Genomic DNA, 27,157 nt, shown 5'->3' on the forward strand with positions numbered 1-27,157 from the left:
AAAGCCCCGAACTCACCTATAACTTGCAATAGCCCATCAATAACTTGCATCTATCCCTTGCAATAGACTTGAAACCTTTCTTACGGACCAACATTAGGCACTTTTGGAAACGCTTACAGGACACCAAAACATGTGTTTAGTGGCACGCCATTAAACCACGAATAGAAAACTGTTCACCTATATTAGAAAATACGACGAAGCGAAGCCATCAACTGTAGAATTCGGATCGGCCAAACGCGTGGCACGTTCTCGTACCTCTTGACTGCCTATCTGCTCGCATGCTATCTGCTGGAATGTCGTGCATTAGGAGCTCGCAGAAAAATAAAGAAACGCTTTCGTTTGCCACACCGTCAATCAGTTTCACTACACCTACCAATATTCCTAGGCTATGACCCAATTTTGACCGTTAATTAATACTACATTCTTTCAACGATGTTCGTGTACCACGTAGTATACGTCAAATCGATTTGTAGCACAGCCTCTTATCAGAGGTCACTGCTTGGATAGTGATATTTAAAGCAGGTGCTTCCCGGCTGTTGCGCTCAAGGGCTCGGCTGAGGCATTAGTGCTACTTCCGTATCCTGAAATTTTCCTCGTATGATCTGTTCACAACATATGTTTTTTGTGATCATAGTACACCTCATTTGTTACTGTGATATTATAGATACATAGATATTTTACTCACTTATAGGGCGACTCATTTCAGGCCCGCTTTCAGTCATGTTTACCCTTGTATCCGTGAGCTATTGTCAACTCATTAAACCATGTATTTGGCGTTTTCAGCCAAAACTGGCCCTTACGCCATTAAAATTCGTTAATCAGTCAAATCAGTCAGCTTTCGTATTCCACATTTTATTCAAACATTGGAGAACCATACGCATGCGGTGCCGCTGTGTTGTTCAATTATACGAGGTTCTATTTTTGCATTCACCTTTCTGACACGTTCCGTAGAGTTGGCAAATTGCCAGATTGGACGACGGTCTCTTCTCAGAACCGAGGCACTTCACCTAGTGTGCAAAAGAAATAAGTTATTGCGGTTTCATATACGTTTTGGGCAAAGCGCATTAGCAATGAACAAGTGCTTGCATTATTTATCGAGCAGCGTAAAATAAAGGCATACCAATCGTTATGATGTTTCTATACAGTGCCCCTTGGTCCACGACCGATATTTCGAATTATTTTTGGCTTAGACTCTTCAGGAGATTCACAAGACCACTTAAACCAATGTGCGGTGGATATTTTCACAAAGCGTTAAACCAATGGTTGCCGATAATTTTCTTCCTTCAGTTGAACTACTACCGGTAAATTTCATCTCTCAGGAATGTATGCGATTCATCCTAAGGTACTGTTTTCCGACGCTGTGTACACTGGGCATGTGTCGTGTAGCAGGCTTCAAAATTTTTACTGACATTCCTAAAAACTCGTGGCAAGTATGGAACCTACAGACATTTGTTAATTACATAGAGTACGTAGGTAAATAATGCGGTTTGTAATGGAACATTCTGTTCTGCCATACGTAAAGGAATTTATGCGCCTCATAATGTCCCTCTTAGCGAGTCGATGCGATTAGTTACACCGTGAAGCTAGAAAAACGAAATACTATATCAACAAAACAGTGCCCTGAAATTACTTCGCTCGAGTATAAATGACACTGAGTCTGAACGACACTTTTCATCGTTCGTTCCATAACGCAAGACACCTAGCCAGAAGGCGTACAGAGCATTTTCTCTTCTATTGCTTTATTCTAAGTGCGCTACCTTATTGCGAATTAGCCCGCTTAGTCAGAAAAGAGTGTGCAATTGACCGCACAGCCGCGCAAAAGTTGTGAAGCCACCTGATTATCAGGCAATCTCCTCGAGCGAGTATTAGCCTATGTTTGCAAGGACACGATGAGTGTTTTGTCACTGTGAAAATAAATGCAAATCTGTAAACACATCTCGTGTTCCGACGCAGTGATCACGACTATTTTCATCTAATGTTGAGCCGCATCGCATGCGGAAAAAGTAATCACAAGAATTTCGATAGGGATGCGAGTGCGTCGCAATGCCAGCGGAGACAATCACGGAAAACATATCGAAAGGAACAACCAGTTTTGACCTTCGACACAATTAGTCTAAGTACGTTGCCTGGTGACCAGACGTTACAGCAATGGTCCAAGTAGGATACGGTTCAATAGGGTCTAAGCTGATAAAAAAATTGGTGGATCCCACGCCTGATTGAAACTGGTTTCGGCGAAGGTTTTGTCAGTGATTGCGGCGATCGCTTAGCTGTTGTGATGGCATAGCAGAGTATGCGCACATGACCACTCATCAAGTAACGCAATCCAAGTTCGAGTGCACACGCAAAAAAAGAATACACTCCCATAACACTAAACTAAGTGTTTGCGCAATATCCACTGAAGGAACTAAACTTCAACACAAGCCCTGCTGCATCTTATAAATGCACTGTTTCTACCGCTAAAAAAGAATATCAGTCCGCCTGTGCTTCGTTCTTGTGGACCTATTTGAGGCGTTGTGAACGATATCTCTTGGCCACGTGCAGTTGAAAAGCTCGAGAACATCACCATGAATTTCTCCACAGCATAGTACGAACTACAACTACAGCTGTGCAATACCTACTCACGCCAGCATAAGCGGAACTGGTAATCGGTACAGCGACCACCTTGTCGGGCTATCTGCACCAGTTGTCCGGCAAGAGTGCCGAATGTTATGTCCATGACTTTGTAGCACTCACCGACGCCGCAACGCGGAGATGCTGAGGTTGGTGTCGACTGTGAAAACGAGGAACAGAAAGATAACCAGCGCCTGCTCGACGCGCAAGCACGACACCAGCGGCTGCGTTCTAGAAGCCTGTTACGCTGGTGTTCTTCAGCCACTTCGCTGCGACCCCTCGGTTCCCGACAGTGGTCATTCGGGCTTAAGGGATGACCGACCTCAGCCATCTAATGCCCTCAGGCAACCTTCCGCCTGTCGCTACCTCGCACCCAAGGGATGTCGCGGCTCTCAGCCTCCAACTGCCCACGTTCTGGTGCGAGAACCCGCAAATTTGGTTCGCACAGGTCGAAGCCATCTTCGATCTGCACCACATCACCTCAGCGACTAGTCGGTTACGCCACCTACTTTGCAACCTGCCTACCAAGTTGGCGGGCGTCATCGCTGTACCTTTGCCCTGCACACGCACTAACCACTTAAGCAGAGTATTCTAGTTCTCACCACGGTGTCTCAGAGCGCGCCCCTCCGGCATCTGCTTATCTGCTAGGAGATTGGAGATCGCCGTCCCTCCCAGCTGCTCGACAGCATGCGGCAGCTTCTGGGCGCGTTGACAAGGACTATGCGCTGTTGAGAGAGATATTCCTGCAGCGCTTGCCGCAGTCAACCTTGTCATGGCCGCGGCAGGGAACTTGACCCTCGACCACCTCCACCAGCTCGCTGATCGAGTCCACGAGGAGAGTTCTCTTTCAGTCACCGCCTTCTCAACACCAGAGTTCTCATTCATGTCACGCTTTGAGTTTCAGCTCGCCGGTACCTTTTGATGCCCAATGGACGTTTTCTTATGATCGGCAGGAACGCTCCTCACATCCTAGCCACCGTTCGTCTTCCACGAGCGGTCCCCTCTCACGAAGTCCTCGAAAGTCGCCTATTTGCTGGTGCCATCGCACTGTCCAGCACACCGCCCTCCGGTAAAAGTCGCCATGAAACTGGTTGGGAAGTGCGCCAGATAACACTCAGGGTGGCATGTGTCCTCGCCCTAGGACCCGGCCGTCTCTTCTTTGTCACGGATGACATTTCCGGCCTGCGCTTCCTCGTAGAACGGCTGCCAGCGTAAGCGTGCTGCCGTCCTAAAAAGGTGACCGCAGATCGAAGTCACCTGGACCTACACTCCATGCGACCAACTCTGCCTCCATCGCCACGTATGGTCTGCGGTACATCGCTTTCGATCTTCGCTTGCGGCGCACGTTCCGATGGGTTTTCATATTCACCTTCGCACCTTCATGCACCTTCGTCTCTGACCTTCTTGACCCATTTGAACTTCTACGTCAGCGTACACCGCCACTCCATCTCTGGCGTGTCGACGGCTTTAACTCCTACTGACATCCACACGCTATTCCCACCATGCATGCACGCTAGAACCTTCGAATGATTTCCTGAAGCCACGAGGCCTTGCAATTTAAATTAGCCGCCCACGCAAAGCGGAACCCACTACATTGTCACACTTGATCCACCTGTAGCATCTCGTCCGCGCCGCCTTTTGGATGAGTGTCTCGCCATTGCTACACGAGAATTCAATCTCATGCTCCAGCTGAACATTATTCGTCTTTCCTCCAGCACTTCCCCCTCCCCACTCCTTGTGGTGGCCTCGAATGAGCCGGATTCTCTGGATATGCCGCGACTAACCACCGCTCAACGCTCAAACGGTCCGCGATAGCTACCCCTACGAGACACCCAAGATTTCACAGGCTACTTGGAAGGATGCACAATATTTAGCAAAAAGGACCTTGTCAAGGCGCATCATCAAATCCCCGTTGAGTCTGCCAATATCACGAACGTGATCATTACTGCACCCTTCAATCGGTGTGAGTATGTGCGCATGCCGTTCGAGCTACTCAACGCAGTTGAAACATTTCAATGATTCATTGCCGAGGTAACGCGTGGCCTCTATGCTAGATTTACCTGCATCTACGACATCCTCATCGCGGCTTTGTCTCCACAATATCTTAAGCGTCACCTCCAGGAACTCTTTGAACGCATTCATCAATTTGGCATCACATCAAGCCTTGAACAAAGACTCGATGTGGTGCTCCCTTCAGTGTTGTCCACGCTGACACTAGTGGCACGAATTCAACAGGAAGAAGCGACGCTCTTATTGTTGGCGGAACGAAAGCGGGAGAACGAAAGCGTAGTGCTGCGGCGAGACGGGCTGTGCAGCGACGATGACAACGATATGGAGTCAAAGTAGCATGCGCCGTCTATATGGAAACAAAGGGCTGCATGAGCAGACATCTGTCAGCGGCGGTTGCTCTGAATCGCATCCACGCGTTATCAACGCGCTCCTTTTCGCGATCTTCCAATTTGCGAAGCAGACACGCACACTTCGCTCCATTTGGAACGTGCCGCACGAGACATTTTATGCGCCAGCCAATATATCGCTAATTGAAAACACGTATAAACCTTCCCACCCCCCCAGTTTCGCCTTAGCGAGTGTCATAACCGTTGGTAAATTTTGTTACGCTGAGAAATGCACGGCAGAAATGAACGCTCCACGCGCATTCCTGCCGTCGCTATCCCCGTGAGGTTCTGTATGAAGTATAAGGGCGATAAGTCGCAGGCGCACGCATTCCGCTGTATGTACGAGTGAAAGCGTGCGAGCTTGACCAGATGATTGCAGCTCAATCTCGCGTACACCACAAAAGAAACGGTGAGCAAACGCGCAACTTTCCGTGGCGCGGAAGTTTTTCGGGGAAGGGTAGGGAGCGTGGCGCGTTCTTCTCCGGGTGGCTCAGGAGGCCGCGCGCACCCGGCGCCGCCGCTGTATCTTGAACGCCATCAGCAATGTAGAGAGAGTCCGTACTGCGCTTTGTTTTCGCGACTTAGTCATATGACTTAGTTGGCGTGGATGAGACCGGCGGCGCGAAGGTCAATTCGCTCGCTGCTGCTGCCACACTACCTCACTGCAGCGTTTCGACAGCGAGCTTCCGTGGTCATCGAGAGAGATTTGTCATGTTTGCTTGTGCGCGCGGGACACTATGTTTGTTAATTTAATTAGTATGCCTATGCTGTGCAAGTTTATACAGCCGATAAAGCAACTATCCTTACTTCGTATAGCTGTCCACTTAATTGCTTTCAGGAGAAACTGCGACTTTTTTTCTAATACGAGACGTTCTAAAGACACCCTTACGCCCCCCTACGATGGGCCATACAATGCCTTCCACAAGACCTCGAATCTGCCGCCATCCTATTGCCTGGTCGTGAAGAAGTCGTCTGGTTAGACCGGTTAGACCACCTCAAACCGGCCTACCTCAAGGAGCCTTTCATGGAGCTCCAGATGGGTGACACCGGAATATCCACCAACCTGTGTGTCATCAAGATAGCCCCATCTCTGCCTCGTCCACGCGTACGTTTCGCTCGATCCTTCGCTCGAAATGATCGATAGAACAATCATCTCTGTTCTATAATGCTGCTACCTTGGCCCCCGTATTGTGGAGCTCCACTGCGACGCTTCGGTTCCCGACAATTCTTCGCTATGGTGGCCGTTACAGCGGCGGCCCTCATCTGGCTCCCTAGACCGGTTGCCAACCTTGATCATTATCCTGATCAATATACTCGCTTTATTGTAATACTGGTTGACCAGCAGCTGCGGAGGCTCTTCATGGCTCGAGAACAGCATGGCAATGCAGTATGTGGTTGTCTGGACGGGATGCTAAGAAGGAGCTGGCCATGAATGCGAAGTAGCATAAATGCAGCCTCGAGCCACGTGCCACAAATGCGTGCACACTACGTCGTAATGCCCACACGGCGAACATCAATGGATAGGAGAGCAATCATTGGAAAGTTTACAGCTCAGGATCAAGTTGGACACATTTTCATCGCGAAACGCCTTGCATGACGTATACTTAGGCGCTCAAACATGGCGATCCAATAATAATTGTAAGAACAACAACAACCACAATAATAATAATAATAATAATAATAATAATAATAATAATAATAATAATAATAATAATAATAGTGCTTTGTTGCTTTCTGTCTGGAAAATGCATTACATTCATGAAGCCTGTCAATGACACATTGTGCTTGAATGTCAGAAACTGACCGGCAGCATAGAAACTTGATACAAGAAAAATTTCTATAGTGATACATATATAAAAAACAAATGCGCATATATCTTCATATAGAGAGCGAAATGCATATAATACACCTTTAAAGTGATGTACATATTGACGCGTGGTTCGTTGATCTTTTACGGGTGAGCGGTTTTACCGTCTAAGAAATGTTATCGCTCAGCGCAGGACGCGCCTACATGTATCAGAAATTTCTGGAATGTTATCGATGCTTCTATCCGCTGTCTGCTGTCGCGGAACCTTGTGTGATCTGATTGCTTCTAAGCGCGACGCGAATGGTGTAGAACTTCCAGAAGGACACGCGGGCACCAGCGATTACTCTGGAAAGTTCGATGGTTCATGTGTATAAGCTGACGCGCTTGACCCGCTGATCAGATTTCGACGACCGCCGACTGTGTTCGCCGCTGTAGCCGTTCTTTGAGCGTAGCCTGTTTCTGTGGGCACAGGTTCGTCCAATAAAAGTTAATTTCGTCTTTCACAGTATTGCTACTGTGTTCATTACGGTCACTACCACGTGACATCTCGTCGAGCTGCTTTGCGTTCATGTACCGGACTCCCCCGCAAAGCCGTGATCCAAGCCCGAACGCGGAACACGAAAGTTAAAAAAAGAAGGACGACGACGAAGTGTCTTTTGATGCAGCGCTATTTTTTCTAGCTCCGGTTTATTTCTGTGAAAACCTAAGCTTATCCGTTGGTCCTCGCTCCCTGCTAGGTCTTGATGGAAGTGGACGACCCTGCTCGTCTGCCGGCGACGGCAGCGGCCACCTCCAGGAAGCGGATCGGTCAGCAGAGCGACACCGACAGTGAGGACAGCCATGTCTACTCTCTCAGCAGTGAGGACACTTCCGATGACGGCTTCCAGCTTGTGCAGAGCCGCAAAGCGAAGAGAAGGAACACCAGGACGTCCTCATCGGCAAGCACGCAAACAGTGAGACAGAAGCAGAGGCCGGACGCCAATACCATCATATTTGTGCCCCTGCTACCCACCGTCAACATGAAGCTACTTAACAGGCAATCTGTGTCGATGTCACTGGAAGCCTGGTGCCAAATGAAATATCGGACATTCGAGTGAACACCCGAAAAAATCTACTGGCGTTTGATGTCCAGCATGCGGGTGCTTTGACCACTCTACGCAGCGTAACGGACCTCGATGGCTTCAGGGGCGCTCTTACATCCATCTGGGATCCGACGTAGTCAGCGGCGTTATCTACGACGTAGAAGTCGCCATCCTTAATAACGATTTGCCGATTCTTATTAAGCCAGTCAATGATGAGGTCATCATTGATGTTAAGCGGCTAGGCAGTTCACGCTGCATGAAAATAGCATTCAAGGGTAAATATATAACCTCGCATGTTAAGGTGGGACACTTCAGACATGCAATGCTGCCTTTCATTGCAAAATCTCTTCAGTGCCGCAAATGCATGCAACTGGGACACGTGAGCAGCGTATGCGAAAATCAGTCAGCATGCCCCCGCTGCGGAGAGCTCCACGCTGCAGATAAATGTGGCGCGACTGTAATGAAGTGTTCAAAATGCGGAGGATCACATGAAGCTTCATCGAAGAAATACCCACATATTAAGAAGGAAATGGCCATCTTGAAAGAGATGGCGGGAGATCATTCACCTCATCGCGAAGCCGCCGATAAAATCAGGAAGCGACGTTCACGTCGCCGGCGCTCCTCAAGGAAGGCGCATGCCACTTCCTACAACACCACCTCCTCCTCCACCGCCCAGGCCAGACAACGTGGAAAGGACCGCGAAGAGAAAGTCCACTGAGAAGACCACATCTGCCGAATCTTGGCCGGCTCTACCGAAGCGACAACATTCACCAACAAAATCACAGCAAACTTTCGCTGGACAACCCCCGACGTCTACTGCCGGCGATTTGTGCGACCAAGACAGGGAGGTGGCTGATATGCTGCAATCGCTAATTAATACAATGCGCATTGTACTGAACAAGCTGCAAACACCAGCAGCTCGAAGCGCTCTGTAAATACTGGATGCACTAAATCCAGTGCTTGCTAGCATCGTTTAAGCTTCATGGCTAGACCAATAGTCCCCTTCCGCACTGAACTTAAAAGTGCGTCGATCTTTCAGTGGAATGCCAGGGGTGTAAGTACCCGTATATCAGACTTTCGCCAATTCATTTTTACAAATCGCTTCCCTATACTCGTCATTTGCGAACCAAATACATGAACTTCACTCAGGCATTCCTGTTATGAATCTTTCGTCTCGTCCACATGCGGTGCGAGCCCGAAAGTGATCATCTACATCCGCAAGCACTTACCATATGTCGCTAACACGGTAGAGCCTCATGACGACAACCAATATGTCTGCCTAAATGTCCAAAAGAAGAATGTGTCATTTACGCTAATTGGAGCCTACATATCCCCAGCGGGTAATTTTGACGGCGAACCACTTAAGAAAATATTACTAATGAACAATGGACCGTGGGGTATCACAGGTGACTTCAACGCGCATCACCAGCTATGGGGAAGCACTAAAATTGACTCCAAAGGCAGGAGTCTTGCCTCCTTTGCTGCCGACCATGATTTGTGCTGTGTGAATGACGGCAGCCCTACATTTCTGCGAGGCACGACCTATAGTAGCTGCTTGGACTTAACTTTGGTGTAACGGCACTTTGTCTCGAACGTCCAATGATTTACGGACATAGAAACACATGGAAGTGACCATATTCCAACATACATAAAGATTAGAGGAGTTGAACAACGCTCCTCTACTGTCTTCCGTACAGTTGATTGGTCAAAGTTTATGAAGGATATGGATGACACATGTCGGGAAGGCCTTTCACACACCATCGAAGAAGCAATCGCAGAAGCATTGAAAACATACATCTGCTCCCTTAGAAGGTCAGCAAGGCGAACAGATTTGGACATTGAGCTGGAGAGAGGCTGCGTGCGACACGCCGACCGGCGGAGAGGAGGTATCGGCGCACGAAGTCCGTCTTGGATCTAAGGGCTTCACGACGCATACAAAAGAAGGTCCAGCGTCGCATGGAATAATTGGAAGATAAGCGATGGAAAAGTTTCTGTGAGTCGCTTGATCCCCGAAAATCGCTATCGCACATATGGAGAACGGTTAGGGGTCTTCGCTCATCTCTTCATCAAAGGAAGCCATTCGCTGCACTGGCACTCTACCAACTCCGATCAGAACTTCAAGTGGCTGAAGAGTTCTGTGCACGGGTTGCTGGGTCCGTGGCCATCATTACTGACGCAGCATTGAATGACATCCCTGAGGCACGTGTACCAGAAATGAACGTGCTATTTTCACTCGAAGAGCTCGATGTTGCGTTGGCGACCTGCAGGCGTTCTTCGTCACTAGGACCTGATGGCATCACGTATGCTGCCCTATGCCCCCTAGGACATGACGCACGTGATGAGCTGCTCAACTACTACATTGAGTCTTGGCAAAACGGCATCGTTCCTAAACAATGGAAATCGAGCCGCTTGATCCCCATTCTGAAACCTGGAAAGTATCCGCTTGAGCTATCATCATATGGTCCGATTGCGCTTTCGAACTGCGTCGGCAAAGTTATGGAAATAATGATTCTTGCTCGCTTGGAATGGTACCTAAAACGATTCAACATCTATCCGGTCACCATGACAGGCTTTCGTCGAGGTCGCACGTCCATCGACAACGTCATTGACATCGTAACATGCGTCCAAAATCAAAAAAGCCTCAAGCGCCTATCTGCGACACTTTTTCTAGATATAAAAGGAGCATACGACAACGACGCCCATGAGGTCATACTGAACTCACTTGAGGCTGTTGGAGTTGGTGGCCGGATATATAAATGGATTCGGGACTATTTGACTGAGAGGCGTTTTTTCTCACACACCGAAGACGGCCCCACTTCAGACTATTACATCTGCCGTGGTGTGCCGCAGGGTGGAGTGCAGAGCCCTATTTTGTTCAACCTCGCCCTGGTAGGACTAGCGGATTACCTACCGCAGACAGTTCGTGTCTCAATATACGCCGACGACATTTGCACCTGGGCCTTTGCGGTGACTCGCCCTCAGCTAAGAGCCAGGCTTCAGCGGGCGGCAACCATGGCGGCGTCTTATCTCCGAGAACAAAGCCTCACTGCGTCGACTGAAGAGTGCGCATTACTTGGTTTTACGCACAAACAAATGTCATTGTATCTAGTTTCCATCAATGGTCAACCGTATCTTATGTGAAGACGCATCACTTTCTGGGCGTTATCATTGGCCGCAACCTCTCGTGGAGCCCTCACTGCGTCTATCTGAACAAGAAGTTAGTCGCCATTGCTCAGGTCTTCAAATTTCTCTGCGGGAAAAACTGGGGTACGCCAGTCCTTTCTATGTTGCAGCTGTACAGGGTTTTGTTTCTCGGACTCCTACGTTACAGCCAACCAGTGTTGTGAAATCCATGCAAGACGAAGTTTCGCGCCTTGGAAAGCATACAAGGTCAAGCCCTACGCACGTGTTTAGGGCTGCCTGGGTGCACCTCAAAAGCAGCAACAATCCCCATCGCGGGAGATCATATAATCCAGACACATGTAGCTGTCAACTCTCTCAGAGCGCATATTCGCCATCTGTCAAGGATCCCCGACCATCATTTGGCCTCCCTACCAGCCGAGAGGCTTTAAGCGACCTTTTCACGAGTGATTAGCGCTCATTAAGATTGCATACCGGCATCGGTTACACCGGCGGCGAAGCCTTCCTCTCCCCTGTGGTGCCTGCGACAGCCTCAAGTGAATTTTGCTATTCCTGGAATTACGAAAAGTCCAATCATACAGCGCCTGCTCTGAAGCAACTTACGCTCCTATTACTGCACCAGACGTATCATGACCCCATTCATATATATACCGATGGTACGACCTCACCTACAAGCTCAACTGCCGCATTCGTCGTTCCAGCCAAGGACGTTACAGTTAAATTCAAATTGTCGCACACGACTACATCTACATCGGCAGAACTTTAGCTCTCCATGCCGCTATGATGTACATCACCGAAGAGCTAACAGAGAAATGGGTCGTATTTTCTGACTCTAAGGTAGCCCTTCACAGCATCAAGTCTGCATTACATCACAGAACTTACGAGCAGACAATATCTGACATCAGGCAAGTGCACCACCACGCTCTGAAAAGAGGACACCACATTATATTTTAATGGATCCCTGCTCGCTGTGACATCGTCGGCAACAACCTAACTGACAAGGCTGCCCGGTGTGCCCACGAAGATACCAAGACGCGTCCAACACCTTTGGTGAGGTCGGACGCTGCCAGAAAACTTCGCCTACTTGCACGCGATAAGTCACAAGATCTCTGGAATTCAACTGCCTTCAATTGCAGATTATGTAAACTGGACGCCACGCCACGGCTACAACTGCCATCTAGCCTTTCCCGCGGCGAAACAACCTTGTTGTGTCGCTTGTGGCTGGGAGTGGCGTTCACGAACGCATACTCCTACCGTATGGGAATGGCCGAGAGACCGATGTGCGGCTCCTGTGGGTGCGAGGAGACCATCGAGCACCTATTATGTACCTGCCCTCGCTATGATGTCCAACACCTCTCTCTGCGGGCAACTTTACGCCGACTGGACTCAAGACCGTTCACCGAGTCAAAGAGACTCGGGCCGTGGCCACACCCGTCACTGGCTCGAAAAGCGATTCGTGCACTAGTGCAGTACTTGAAGTGCACCGGCTTAAGAGACCGTTTATAGCGGCCTTGTGTATGGTGTCCCTCCCACACGTACTCAGTGCTTACTCTCTCCCTTTCTTCCTCTTTCCATTCCCTTTTCCCCCACCCCCAGCGTAGGGTAGCAAACCGGATGCTGTTCTGGTTGACCTCCTTGCCTTTCCTACCCGTGTTATCTCTCTGTCTCTGTCTCTCTTTAAGAAATTAATTATGGGGTCTTACGTGCCAAAACCACCTTCTGATTATGAGGCACGCCGTAGTGGAGGACTCCGGAAATTTTGACCACCTGGGGTTCTTTAACGAGCACCTAAATCTAAGTACACGGGTGTTTTCGCATTTCACCCCCATCGAAATGCGGCCGCCGTGGTCGGGATTCGATCCCGAGACCACCTCGTGCTCAGCAGCCCAACAGCATAGCCACTGAGCAACCACGGCGGGTGAACACGAAAGTCGTCAAGAACCAGCGAGGTGGCCGCAGGCTGCGAGGACTCCCCCTCCCTTCGAGCACGGACTTTTGCCTGAGACGACCAGGAAGATCGTTGCCAACTCATCCCCAATGGCAGCCCCGGCGTCCCCCATCGTGCTACAGCAGCCCAGGGAGGCTCCGACCTTTAGGGGTTCAATATTCGAAGATCCGGAAAGCTTTCTTGAGACGTACGAGAGGGTCGCTACACTTAATAACTGGAACAGCAACGACAAGCTACGCCATGTCTTCTTTTCATTAAAAGATGCCGCGAGGACGTGGTTCGAGAATCGAGAAGTCACCTTAACGACGTGGGAGCTGTTCCGCCATTTACGACATTTACAAGCGTCGTGCGAAAAGAGCGAGCCCAAGCTCTACTAGACAACCGAGTGCAGCTACCTAATGGGTACGTTGCCATCTTTATGGAAGAAATGAGCCGTCTGTTCCGCCACGCCGATCCGAAAACGCCCGAAGAGAAGCAATTCCGCCTGCTCATGTGTGGTTTGAATGAACTTTTCGGCGGAATAATACGAGGCCCGCCGAAAACCGTCGACGAGATTGTTCTGGAGGCCACCAGCATTGAGAAGACACTGGAAATGTGGAAGCGGCAATTCAACCGCCGCCCGAGCTTAACAAACTACGCCGGAGTTCAATCATTGGCCACCGCCGACCTGCGCGAGACTATCAGAGCGGTCGTGCGGCAGGAGCTACAGAAGCTGTTCCCTTCGTCGCAGACTCAAGGGGCTTCGATTGCCAATGTCGTGCAAGACGAGCTCCAATAATAACTCGGAGTAGCCCCTGAATCGCTGCAGAGTCTGCCGCAAGCGAGGACGTACGCCGCTTTTGCCCGCCATCACGTTCCCTATCCGCGCCCACGGCAGGGTCCCGTGGCGCCACAGCTACGTCGCCCACCACCGTCACCGCCAGCACGCCAACCCATCGCCCCGCGGAGCATTCAAAGGAAGACAGACGTCTGGCACGCTCCTGACCACGGACCGCCCTGTTTCCACTGCAGAGAAGTGGATTACGTCTACCGCCAATGCCTATACCGGGAGATGGGACTTCGAGGGCTCTCCGTTAACGCGCCGCAACCACAGCTTGGCGAACGACATCGAGCTATCGCCGACTACCTTGCCGCCACTCGGTGGATCGGGCTGGTCCTTGAGCTCATATCCGGGAAACTAAAAGCAGCAACCGATGGAGATTGGGTTGCTGTTCGTCGAAATGACGAAGATCCTCCGCCGCCTACGAAGACTCCGAAGGGACTACCTCGACTGCATCACAACGACACGCCGTCGTGCCGACGAACTCTGGAAGCAAAGAATACGCCGAAAAAAGACCACCTGAGGACGCCACGTACCAGCCACAGGTAAGCGCGATGGAGCCGTGATCCGACGCCAAGACCTAACTGTAACGCAAGACAAAGGAAGACAGACCTCGACGTGCTTCTCGACGGCCACGCACTCACCGCTTTAGTAGACAAAGGAGCCGATTACTCCGTCATGAGTCGAACCATCGCCGCCCAGTTGAAGAAAGTTAAGAGTGCATAAGAAGGCTCGCAAATTCGGACCGCTCGAGGGCACCTCATAACGCCGACTGGAATCTGCACGGCAAGAATTACAATTCATGATCGGACTTACCATGCCAGATTATGTATCCTCCAACAATGTTCTCGAGACATCATTCTCGGCATGGACTTCCTGAACCAACACGGCGCAATCATCTACCTGAAGTTCGAAGTCAATAATGCTTTCGGAAGATCAAGCGATACCGCCGGAGAGCACTTGCAGTCACCACGACTTGAGTGTGCACGAAGAACAAGTGGGCAGCCCGCCTCGCTCCAACGTTATTTCAGTCGGCACCGAAACATCCTCTTTTGTAGAAGGCGTCATCGAAGGAGACCAACGTGTACTGCTCGACCGTGAAATTTGCGTCGTAAGAGGGATCGTTCGACTCCCCTTTGGGAAAGCTGAAGTGATGCTAACCATCTTCAGCCAAGATTTCAAGTACATCAACAAGGGCACGTCAGTCGCGTACATCGAGGAAATTGTGGAAAACAGCAATGTGTTTGTCCTCTCGGATTCTAGCGCATCAATCGCGACGATCATACATCCCGGACCAGACATCAACATTAATCCAAGTCTCCCCATGAGCAAGCAGCAACAGCTCAGAACTCTTCTCCGACGTTAGAAAGTTTGCTTTTCGACGTCGTCGACGATTCGACGAACATCAGTCGCAAAGCATCGCATAATAACCGAAGGGCACGCTCGACCATTCCGCCAGAGCCCTCACCTAGTTTTGATGCGCTGCGAGAACTTGAAGCTATTAGGCAACAAGTGGGGAAAATGCTGCGCGACGACATCATCCAGCCGGCGAAAAGCCCGTGGGCATCTCTTGTAGTCTTGGTAAAGAAAAAAGACGGCACCCTACATTTCTGCGTCGATTATCGTCGACTGAACAATATCACTAAGAAGGACATATACCCACTCCCACGGATAGACGACGCATTTATTTGCTCTGCAACGCTAAATACTTCTCGTCGATGTAAGGCGCCGACAAAAGTGGTATACTTCACGCAGTGGGAGCCGGAGCAGCGGAACACTGCATCACGACGCCATCAACATTGACTCGAGTCAAGCGACATGCCTGCAGGTAATAAAGGGCACCCATTGGCTGTCTCGATCCCAGATGCTGCCTGTAGATGGCATTGCAATGCAGTTTGCCATTGATCCGGCTCCCGCTGCGTGGAGTATACCACTTCTGTCGGCGCCTGTACCAGAAGCCTGGCTACTGGCAAATAAGTCGACGAAAGAGATCGCGAAAAGACCTCCTTCATCACGCCAGACGGCTTCTATGAGTTCAAGGTTATGTCAATTGGGCTGTGCTAGGCGCCTCCCACGTTCCAGCGCGTGATGGACACGGTTTTAGCAGGATTGTAGTGGCCAACCTGCCTTGCTTACTTGGATGACGCCGTCGTCCTCGCCGGAAATTTCGACGATTACCTTAAGCTGCTTGCGACAGTGCTAGAGGCCATCAAGTCATCAGGGCTTACTCTGAAGCCGCAAAAGTGCCCCTTCGCTTACGATGAGCTTCTGTTTCTAGGCCACGTCATCAGAAAATGTGGTGTCCGCCCCGACCCGCGAAAAACAGCTGCTGTCGCAAAACTTGCGTAGCCCATGGACAAAAGGCAGTGCGTAGATTCCTTGGCATCTGTGCCTTATACAGGAGCTTTGTCAGGAAATTTTCACGTATCGCTGAAACGCTGACACATCTAACTAAATGGGGTGTCGAGCTCAATTGGGAAACGCCGCAGGCCGACGCATTTCAAGAACTCAAAAGTTGCAGGCAGTCGCCGCCGGTACTTGCGCCCTTCGACAAGAATGCCGATACCGAAATCCACATTGACGCCACTAGCCTTGGCTTCGGTGCCGTTCAAGTCCAGAGGAAAACGGACTTGAAGGGGTGATACATTAGGCTAGCCGGTCACTTTCAAAAGCGGAAGGCAATTACTCTACGACCGAAAAAGAATGCCTCGCCATCGTTTGGGCTACAGCAAAATTTTGCCCTTACGTATATGGCATGCCATTCAAAGTCGTCAGCGACCACCACGCGTTCTGTTGGCTAGCGAATATCAAGGATCCTTCAGGGCGGTTGGCGTGGTGGAGCCTCAGACTACAAGAATACGACATCGCTATAACCTACAAATCGGGACGAAAACACTGTGATGCCTATTGCCTGTCACGCGCCCCCATTGATCCGCGGCCGCAAGACGACGAGGATGACGATGCCTTCCTTGAAATAATAAGCGCGGAAGACTTTGTTGAACAGCAACGAACAGAACTGGAGCTAAAAGGCCTCGTTTAGTATTTAAAAGGGAATACTGACGTTGTCCCTAGGTCATTTAACCGCGGATTGTCTTCGTTCACAATTAAAAACAACCTACTCGTGAATAAGAACTTATCGCCATTCCGTGCCAGCTACATTCTTGCTGTTTCGTCGGCGTGGCGGCGAGAAGTACTGCACGCGTTACATTACGATCCGAACGCTGGGAACCTCGGATGATCCCAGACACTATCGAGGATACAGGAAAGGTATTACTGGCCGCGCCTGACCCCCACGTCGCCCGTTATGTCAAGACATGCCGAGGCTGTCATCGACGTAAGCGGGTTTACTACAGCCGATCAAGCCTCCTTACCGACCTATTCAGCAGATCGGGATGCATTTTTGGGACCGTTTCCGATGTCAACATCCGGAAATAAGTGGATCGTCGTGGCGACGGACTACCTCACCCGCTTCGCTGAAACTAAAGTTATGCCGAAAGGTAACAAAGCCGAAGTGGCGAAATTTTTCGTTGAGAACATCCAGCTGCGACAAGGTGCCCCAGAAGTCCTCACCACCGAGAGAGGAACGGCCTTTAGAGCAGAGCTAGCCCAAGTCATTCCGCAGTACAGCCAGGCAAGCCGCAGGAGGACAAATGCCTACCACTTGCATACGAATGGTCTCACGGATCGCCTGAATAAGACCCTCGCCGACATCTAGCAATGTACGTCGACGTCGAATACAAGACCTGGGATGTCGTCATGCCGTACGCAGCCTTCGCTTACAGCACGGTGGTGCAAGAAACAACAGAAGCCACGCCGCTTAAGCTTGTTTACGAAGCAATCCGACGACTACTCTCGACGCCATGCTGCCGCACGTCTGCAACGAAGAGAACCTTGACGTCGCCACCTTTCTCCAGCGCGCCGAAAAAGCCCGACAGCTCGCCCGACTGCGCATCAAGAACCAGCAGAGGACCGACAGCCGACACTACAACCTTCGACGGCTCTACGTCGAGTACCAGCCAGGCAACCGTGTTTGGGTTTCAACCGCTATACGCCAACGAGGACTTAGCGGGAAGCTTTGGTGCTGCTATTCCGGACCATACAAGATCATCCGACGCATTGGCGCACTCAACTATGAGGTAGTGCAAGATGAGATTTCGCTCTCACAGCGCCGCCGCTCACCACCTGAAGTAGTTCACGTTGTGCGAATTAAGCTGTTCCACCAGCGCTAATGAACTTGGGGACTTGGCATAGCTTAACTTTGGACTTTTTTGACTGTATCACCTTGGACTTTGTTTCTTTGTTGTTTGGTCACTTTGTTTAATAAGCCTCCTTTTGTGTTTCACTCTCCTGTTGTGTTTGTACATCGGGAGGATGCCCTTTGACAGGGGGGAATTGACACTTCAACTCGTTTATCTTTTAGGGGTGAGCGCTTTTACCGTCTAGGAAATGTTATCGCTCAGCGCAGGACGCGCCTACATGTATCGGAAGTTTCTAGAATGTCATCGATTATTCTATCCGCTGTCTGTAGTCGCTGAACCTTGTGTAATCTGATTGTATGCATGCGCGATGCGAATGGTGTAGAACTTTCTGGACGACACGCGGGCGCCATCAATTCCTCTGGAAGGTTGGATGGTTCATGCATAAAACATAGAGAAAGAAATATAACAAGAGGAGACATTTGGCGAAAAGTGGCAACAGGGAATACGTCACGCTATAGTATTAACGCCGACCATTTGCTGCGGCGAGCATCGAAAAAGAAAGGAATGTGAACTGAGATTACCAGAAATTGTTTTATTTTTTATTCTTTCCCTGCAAAAGTAAAAATATCTGCGTATAAATTAAATTAAACTTTGCGGCTTACTTCCGTTGCCTAGCGACAGGCGGATCGGCGAATGACGAGCCAGATGCCTGCGTCATTTGTCAGACACACCGCCGAAGCAAGAGAGACCGGCCGTGCATCTGAGCGTTGGCCTGTTCCGTCAGTCGTCTGCCCGTTTTTCTATTTTTGGATTTAGCCTGGTTTGGTGGGCTCCCGGCGAATTCTTGCGTTGCTTCTGACGTTCGACATGACACCCGGCCTGGGAAATTCACCGGCTTCGGTGGCAGTAAAACCCCTTGATAATTTGAAAGTAGCGACACTCTCCTCCTCACGGCGCTTTCTTCCTCGATTGTCGTCGCCCGCCGGCTGCGCACGGCGCGCTTCTCCTCCTGGGCTCCCGCGGACGGGACACAGGACTCTATGGAGCCGTGTTATTTTTGGGCCAGTTGCGCGCTCCACTGGAGTTGAAAATGTTGAGAAATGCTAATAACAGCATCGATAATGCTGGAGGCGACGTTTATGAGGAGTGTGGTTTTTTCTTAAAGCCGTATGAACGGGGTATACCAATGTAAAGGTAGCCTTGGGGCAAGTTCTATACTCCAGACAAGTTTTCTGCCACACGATCAGATGCTCTACTTCGTGCGTCTGATGTAGTAATGCTTGTGACACATCCCTTTGTGGGTGGCTTATTAAGCGAAAGCCTTAGACCTTTGTTTCAAGGTCCCGTTGTGAACTACAGAAAATATCACGTGACCGAAGGAAGGCGGGAAGCGAACCAAAGCATGTGCAGCCGCGCATAGGAGATGATTAACGATTAGCAAAGTAACGATTGATTAGTGATTGGATTAAGATGAATTCGGGTGTATTAAGCAGGGTTAAGGTGGATTAAAGTTGATGAAAGTGGATTAAGGTGCATAAAGGAGGACAAGGTTGGATTAAGTTCGATGAAGGTGGATTAGGGTGGATGAAGGTGCGTTGAGGCGCATGAAGGACGATTATAGTCGATTAGAGTGGATCAAAGTGCATGAAGAAGGATGAGAGTGGATTAAGAAGGATTCAGGTGCATGAAGGAGGATTATGGTGGGCTAAAGTGAATTAAAGTGAATGGAGGAGGATAAGGGTGGATTAAGGAGGATTAGGGTAGACTATGGTAGATGAATGCGGATTAGGGTGAATTAGGGGCGATTATAGTGGATTAGGGTGGATTAAAGGGAATGGGGAAGCAGTAGGGTTGATTAGGGGGGATTAAAGTGCATTAAGGAGGGTTAGGGTCGATTACGGTCGATGATGGTGTATTAGGGTGCATTAAGGAGGGCTCTCGTGGATTATGGTGGATTAAAGTGAATGAAGGAGTATTAAGGTCGATGAATGTGGATTCGGTGGATTAATGTGCATGAGGAGGATTATGGTAGCCTAATAGGTCTTAATACTCAATGAACACTTATTCACCTTAGTCCACCCTAATCCACCTTAATGCTGCTTCATCCGCCTTAATCTAGATTAATACTCTCAATCCACCTTAATACAACCTAATCAACCCATATCGCCCCTAATGCACCTTAGCCTACTATACACGGCCTTAATCCTCCATTATCATCCCTAATCCATCATAATCCGCTTTATTCCCCTATCATCCACCTTAATCCTTATTCATGCACCTTAATCCAACTTAATCCTGCTCAATAGTCCCAATCTACCTTAATACACCCTAATCTACCTCTATCATACCTTATCCAGCTCCATGGTCCCTAATCTACCTTAATCTACCCTAATCCATCCTAATCGATCTTAATCTTCCTTTAGCAACCCTAATTCACCTTAATCCACATTATCCGACCTTAATCTTGCTTTATCCAGCTTAATCCACCCTAATCCTAGTTCATGCACCCTAATCTACCCTAATCGGTCTTAATACCCTTTCATCAACCCTTCACCTTAATTCACCATAATCCGCCTTAATCCTCCTCCACCCACCTTAATCTTTATTCATGCATCTTAATCCTTCTCAAGGCACCCTAATCCACCTTAATCTTCTTTAATACACTCTTATCAACATTAATCCTCTCTAATCCACCTTATGTCAATCACTAATAATTCTCTAATTAACTTGGGTAATCATTCTCTTATACAGGGGTGGACATGATTTGGGTCACCTCTGGCCTTCCTTGGGTCACGTGATACTTGCAGTTCACAACGCGACCTTGAAAATATAGATCTATAGGCTTTCGCCTTAAAACTTAAAAAAATTTTGACTAGCTAACGCTCATCACCTGCAATACCACGGGTATACTTGTCATTAATTTTTTTCAGGGCGCAAAGCAGAATCTATAATGCTGCACTTCTGACTGAATAACAACAGTTAGCGACGTGCGAGGGGAATATTAAGCATACTGAGGACAACCGCAACAAAAACGCTGGTGAGCAGGCCGGTAGAACAGCTCGCAAACAACGCTGTTCTTTGTCGGAACAAAGTTCTTTCGGCCAAGGTCATGCAGCCACTGCTTCCTGCGCAAGCCGTCACGCTTTCCTTGTGGTATAATAAAAACGGCATAACCATCTTCAGGCTTCTTGCCGCAGTTATATGCGCAACAGCCCGGCATAGCGCTAGCACATAGAGCAGGAAACACGGCGTACAACGTTCGCTACGCCGAGCTAAAGCGCCGAGCCAGCCGTGCTCAGGAGGAAAATGGCGCGAACGAAAAAGAAAACACAAGCAAAACTCAAGATCCGCGCGTTTCCAAGGACAACGGCAGGGAGACCAATCATCGTGCAGAAAAACGGGGGCAAAACTGGTTACCGCGGGGGCAACGCGCAAGGGGCGAGGAGGAGGCGAGGAGGTCGCGCGGCGGCGGCAGAGTTCACAGAGTGTCGCTACTTTCAAATTATCAATGGATTTTTGGTGGCAGAGGTAATTGGCGCCATCTATGAGGGTTGACCTGAAAACCCGTTTCCCTTGCATGGCCTCGTAGATCGTCGCGCGCCCGCATGGCGATCCTGTTGGCCGAGCCCTTCCGCTCCCCTTCCTTCATCACTCTCTCTAACCCCCTCACCTTCGTCTGTCTCTGCGCCCGCCCGGCGGCCCGGCGCCAGCTAGCCCGCTGCATGACGTTTCATGTTTCGTTATCTGCTGTTACCCGGAAGTGTGCACTGGTTGTGAGTTCACCGGCGTGGGCAGTTTCGTCAGTTTCGTGGTCCTCCAAAGCTGTGTGCTTCTGCTCCGCGATGTTTCACCCGTTTCACGACTCGTAGCGCTCGTACATCGTGCAGTGGTGCACGAATACCTCAAAAGCAAGCCCTGCAAAGTTGTCCCGGGTGCCTAAAGACCTGAGGACATCAGAAGGCGCATGTACACGAATACAGCCCTGTCCATGTGTGTGCTCCATGAGGCTCCGGACGTCGTTGCGCCTCGATTGTGCTACACTTGCCTCTTCCCGGTAGAGAAAGCTGACAAATAGACGTCCCTCGTCATTGTCACCTGGTCTATGACTTGTTTTTTCTGTGGCATGTCTCATACTGCAAGTTAAGTAACATAGCTTTCCATTCCGCCCTCAGTGCGTTCTCTGTGTCACGTTCTACAAACGCACTAACCGCAGAAATTGCAGTTCGTGTTTGTGTATTATCTCAGTAATCGCCGACGCGAAAACCGCGCTAACAACCTTCATGTGTAGGCATGATACGCTTTTTTCTTCTACTGGAAAGCATAAGCATTGCGACTGTCCTAAATGCCGATTTTCGTAGTTCGTGCTTATTATACAAAGGAGTGGCGAGTAGGTACAACTTAGTGCCTTAAGTGACGTGATTGTACTTCTCAGGATTGCATTCAGGGTGAAAGAAAAGTCGTGTTGTTGGCTTATTTTACCTGGTCTTTGATTGAGGAATAGGCCTTTCTGCGAACGTTTTCTATGTGCTACTGCAAAAGCCGACTAGCTCCTGTTCCCGCTTGCCACCGTTACTCAAGTTGTGGCCATGTGCATAATAATGTGGTAATGTGTATTTCAGTTTTTTGTAGATTGTTACTTTTGTTCTGCCATATCTTTTTCATTTTGTTTAGTAGAAACGAACATGTCACGCATTTCATATATTATCGTGCAGGTTTATAAGTGAGCTCTTGTCTGTTCTTTTTTTGGATGACTGTCAATCAATCTTCATTTTATTCTATTTTTTAGGTATTTGGCGTGTAAGTTTTCGCCACTACCACTGAGTTTTTTCCCTTTCTTTAGTTGTCATAACTATGTCATACACGTCGTCCAGTTTTGTTCAATGCCTTCGTGCATATAACAGAAGCTCGTCTACATTTTAGTGGTGAGGACGTTATATAAAAATGTTGTTTTATTTATGTGTGTGTGCATGAAACGGCCTTCGCGTTCTCTAGAGTTCTTTCTTTGTTATTTCATTGTCCGTGAACTTTTGTGTTTAGTACTCATGTATATCTCATGCAACTTTCACATTTGTTCATTTTTGAGCGTGTATGACACCACGTTATAAGTAAAAGCTTTGTTTTTGGAAATGAAGTCAATAAAGCGAGACCAAAGGTCCGTTGTGTTGGAAGTGGAAAGTCCCGGCACATGCTGGCATAAGTATGGGCGTCTTGCGCTGGAGTTTGAGGTATAGTAGCGGCACGTGGTGGTGGCGCGCGAAACGTTATCTGGGTAGTTCCAGCTTGCGTAATCTTGAGCCCTGGCTGTGGCGAAGCACGTTTATAGCCCGAGTTTAGCGTCGATTCGCACTTTTTACTGTCCTGTTGCGAGTGCGAAAAAGCTCGTAACTTCGCACAGACCACGCTGCGAGCTCGCCGCTGCCTATAGTTTATCAAAAACGGACTCTCCGTGTGCCGTGGGAGGTAATGCTGGAAGCAGAAGGAATCGGCGACGCCGATCTGGAGAGACCTAGCTCAGCCTCGAAAAAGCGTCACCCTCGTTACTTCTGCGTCGTGGGCTGCCATGAACAAGAAGGCCTGAATCCCAACACCAGATTCTACCGTTTTCCTTCAAGGCCTCACGAAGCGGAGAGTCGGGCGCGCAGCGCATCGTGCTGAGTAAGCTAAACTTCGCTCCATGCTAACTGCTTCGCCTGTCTTGAAGCTTGTGGATTATCTGCGTTCTAAAATTCGCTCTTTTGCACCTACAGTTACGACAGCAGACCGACATAGCAGCAGGCATGGCTGGCGATTCACGATTCGAGACCCGGCCACAGCGACTATTAACAATTCGACCGGTGCGAAGTGGTGAAGTGACCAGGTGTGTGCAAATGGAGCACAAATGGTCGGGCTGATTCGGTGACATTTAACTACCCCACTGCGAGTAGCACAGGTTAGAGAGTTAAATGTGCTCATCCTTGACCTCAAGCCAGCACGTCGAGGCAGTGCAGCAAGGTAGTATTGATTGCCGCACATCGATATTCGAGCGCTGTCATTAAAAGCTGCATCAAGCGAGCAGCGCACGCGCTCGCGCTGCAGCGCGATTCGCCCGTACGTTACTGCGAGCTCGTATGCATTGCATCAGTTATATATCAGTTGCTAAAGGGACAGATGGCCGCTACTACAGCGCAGGCATAACTACTTGTCTTGCGGCATGCAGTCAACAAAGATTGCAGGAGGCCTGCCGTTTCGCGGCATGTCGAAAGACCGCTGCCGTCGCGGCGCGTACCGTCGTGCGCTCTAGCAGTGCCGTACACATGACGTCTGCTTATCGCAGCTTTGAATTCATTTATAGCAAGCATTTCTTCGCGTTTGTGCGCCTAAATCTAGCAGCGTGCGAACCTTACCTGAAGTTCAACTTCGTACGCGACTCGCTTCACTTGCGATTGACGCCACGCTAAAACTTCTCCGCTTATTTCTTGAAAGGCGTACACGTATTCGGCGTTGCATAATTTATTGCCTTTACGTAGCGTGCCACCCCTCGTACGGCGTCGTACTACAAAACAGAAAGTGGCGGCTCCATATTGCAAACGCTCTTTCCGAAGCAGGCGACCGAGCTTGGTACTACCCAGTTCAGGACAGAGGGCGCTTTTTAGAACCATTTTCGCAGCGCCCCCTGGGCAATGCAAGAGCCTGATGGGCAAGACTGCGTGCCATAACATCACATAACCCAGGGCGCACGACGCGCCAGCTCGCAAGCAGTGCCATTGCGCGGCATAGCGCGTGCATTGACAATGCTTGCGAGCTGGCTCGTGGTGCGCCGTATTGCGCGCATGCGCGATAAGAAAAAGAACAGAACGCGCTACGTACACGCAAAAACAAAAGTACGCAGCGCGCGCGGCATGGGGAAAAGGGAGTGGAACGGGCCGGCATAAAAAAACAAACAAAAACGCTAGGTGGAGGAGGTGCCGCGCGGCTGCTGTTCCTGTTGCCATGGCAACGTAAACAATCGTGTGCGCCGCCATTTTGCTAGAGAATCGCCTACCTACTAGGGCCGTAACTGAAGGGGACCTTGGCACTAGCGTCGAGAGAGCGTCTGGTCGAAAACAGTCAATGGCAGACATGCGGAGATTCATACCTGGGAGGGCACCACTGCACTACTGGACTACCGCAAGTTGAGAAAACATGTTCCACAGTCTGCGACGCATTTCAAGCAATTAGGCTTACGGCACGGCACCTAGGCTAGACTTGTGACGCAGTTAACGAAAAACATTTAATTTGAATTAAGGAGTTATACTGGGAGATGCTTGCGACGCTTTCTGAGCCCCAATATTGTTTTAACTTATTTCGGTAGTTTTTGGCCACGCTAGTCGGACAGGGTGCTGTGAGGCAGTTTCGCGTGCACTCAACCTTAGTGTTACCAGTTTGGCGCTTTCTCTAAAGCCCAACAATATTGTAACTAATTTCGTTACTTTTTGGGGTACTTTTCAAGCGCAGTGGGCGCGCCTGGCGAAGTGACGTGGTTAGTGAAACGCAGCTCGGCAGTGGTGCGCAGATAAGTTATGCCCTTTAATACCCCGACAAGTTCAGGGCGCTTTCTCTGACGACAGACATTGTCGAAGATTATTTGCGGTACTTTTTTTGTTGCTTATGAGGCGCGCGCGCCGCGACTGACCTGACGCCGCGAAGAGCAGCTCGGCCGGGGTAACAGTTAGTTTGGCGCGTTCTGAATCTTGGTGCGACAAGTTTGTGACAATCTTTATGGCCCCGCAACAATTCCTCTTCTTTCGGTGAGGTGAGCCGGTGAGGTCAAACCGCAATCCATACTAATCAGTGTCTATTTCTGTCTCAGATACCCTGTGTTTTGTGCATGATTGCCTTAGTTGCTCATGCGCCAATAAGCCCAATACAATACAATACAATATTCCTGTCTCACCTTTCCTGCTCAATTTTTTCTGATCATACGTTGTGACTCTTATATCGATTACACGCAGCTGAAGCATACCCGGCGATACGCTTTTGCTTTATGCGTTAGCTTTTGTAGCTCTGGGCCCGCCGCCATCCTTCTTGCCCAATCACACAAACCGCCGGAACCTAGCGCATAACACCTCCGCTGCGAAATTCACCGACCATTACGATACTGCCTAATGCGAAATTTGGTTGTAGCTCTATACGTTTTTTGATTTCGCGGACAATGTGGCGCACGTTGCAAACGGAGCGAAGCGTTGCAAAACAACACTCAAGCAAGACGATATCGGTGAGCAGAGCCAGCGATCGTCGAAATATGAGCTGCGTATCAAGGGCCTTGGCTTTTATACATGACTCGTGAAAGGTTCCATTGTATTCGTCGGTGCCCGCGTCGCTTGCAGAAAGTACAATTCGCCTCGCGCATACAATGAGATTACAAATACCAGGGCGCCATCTCGTATTCTCGTGCGGGACACTACTTTTTCTGCTCTTTTTCGACACATTTTTTTTCCTCGTCTTTCCTCCTCGCGCTTCCTTCGCTATACCCTATTTCATATCCCGTTGCGTTCCGCGTTCGCTATTATCTTTCGCAGTGCTCATTATCTGAATTATGAGTGACAACAGCGACACTCGAAGTTGTAAAAACTGCGCAGCTCTGAAACAAGCAATACTTACAGAACCAAGCTTTGTACTCGCATCTGTTTTAACAAAACCACCATGTAGGCTTAATACACAAGAAGATAAGTATGATCTAATTCTTTATGTTCTGTAGCTGCTCCAATGCGCAAGTTTTAGTGCTTAATTCAACGCTAGAATAATGACTACGGAGCAACCGCGACAGCGGGATGGCGACTGCATGATAATGACGACAGAAAACAGTGAGTGCGCGATGACGGCACATAACGACAATACGATGACGATGCCGGAATAATCACGACTATGGCGTGGCGACAACACCTTGACAAAAACAAGTTGACGATGCAGAAATGACGGCAACAGAAAGACGACGATAACATCATGACGACGGCTTGAGAAGTAGATGACGACGACAGCATAATTACGACGGCGTTACGATGACGGCTCGGTGATGACGCAATGATGACCACGCATTGATAATGACAGCGTGAAGACGGCTGTGTGTTGGCAATGAATTTACAAAGCAGTCAAGACGACAGCCAAATGGTGGTGGAACGATGACGACGTCAAGTAT

At 49.4% G+C, this 27,157-nt stretch overlaps 1 long non-coding RNA gene across 1 annotated transcript in view; it reads right to left on the reverse strand.

Moving 5' to 3' along the window:
* Window positions 1-831: 831 nt before the first annotated feature.
* The window catches only part of LOC142574358 (uncharacterized), a 51,081-nt gene continuing 24,755 nt past the window's right edge, over window positions 832-27,157 (reverse strand). The window contains exon 5 of the long non-coding RNA XR_012826511.1: window positions 832-1,007. This is a non-coding gene — a long non-coding RNA (uncharacterized LOC142574358). The remainder of the gene's footprint in view (window positions 1,008-27,157) is intronic.

Source organism: Dermacentor variabilis, chromosome 3 (genome assembly GCF_050947875.1).
Source record: "Dermacentor variabilis isolate Ectoservices chromosome 3, ASM5094787v1, whole genome shotgun sequence".
Classification (NCBI taxonomy): domain Eukaryota; kingdom Metazoa; phylum Arthropoda; class Arachnida; order Ixodida; family Ixodidae; genus Dermacentor; species Dermacentor variabilis.